Genomic DNA, 1,155 nt, shown 5'->3' on the forward strand with positions numbered 1-1,155 from the left:
GACTGATGTATTTCAATCACCTTCTTCCTCATCATTTCTGGAATTTCTTTCAACTTGGGCATAGTGTGTTACTGGGTAAGACCTTTTAACCAACTTCATGCTAATGAAAAAGTTCTATTTAAGTGTTGATTTTATTGAACAGGGATGGTAGTAATCAGGCCTGGTTGCGTCTACTCCAGCTGAACCCCATTATGAATGCATTTTCATCGATTTTGGGGAATTAGTAACTACGGGGGCAAATACATTTTCACACAGGCCCAGTTGGTACTGGATAACTTTTTTACTTCAATAAATAACATTATCATTTAAAAACTGTATAATAAACCTTTATTTTTTCTTGGACTTTGTTTCAATCTGCAAAACACGCAAAACAAATTTCACTTTTGTCTGAACGTCTTTAAAATGAACTCATTAGTGATGATAAAAAAGAGTAAAAACGCTGACTAAACACATTATAACTCTTTACCAGAAGACTCAGATGACATGTGTGACATTTGCCTCGAGCTCAGCGTCACGCTAATAGTACAAATGTCATAGGAAATGAAAAAATGTGGATTTTCTTTTACCCGTATTTGTGTCTGTGAAGTAATATATTTGCTTTCATTTTGCTCCGATCTCATCTGCGATTCCCTCTGAGCCCCGGCCAATCCTCACAGCCTCACGGCCATCGTTAATCATAACCTTTTAAAGCTCATTTCTTCCCCACCCAAATACAGGTTGTGCGCTTTACAGCAGTTTGCAGGGATCCGGGAGGTTATTACATCTCATTTATTTAGCTCCAGTTAATCCTCAAGCGTGATTTACAGCGGACAGAAAGGTTCGCCGCCATCACTTATGCCCATTCTGGGACAATCTCTGTCGACTAGCCACGATTTATAGTGCTGCGAGTGTAAAACTACATCTGCAAGTTTCCTTCCAACTTCCTGTTTGTTGGAAACATCAGCCATTATAGATTACTACAAATTAGTAGTAGTAGTAATAATAATAATAATAATAATAATAATCTTATTGTCTATTGTATTGAGTATAAAGACATGGAAAGTATGATATAAACGTTTATAAGACAAAAAAACTCCCTTTTTTCATGTGGATGAGCTGTTGCTATAGAAACGATAACGTACGACGTATTAGAACGAGCGCGTTAATATAAATCTG

This window comes from Ictalurus furcatus, chromosome 7, assembly GCF_023375685.1.
Source record: "Ictalurus furcatus strain D&B chromosome 7, Billie_1.0, whole genome shotgun sequence".
In the NCBI taxonomy this organism is placed as follows: domain Eukaryota; kingdom Metazoa; phylum Chordata; class Actinopteri; order Siluriformes; family Ictaluridae; genus Ictalurus; species Ictalurus furcatus.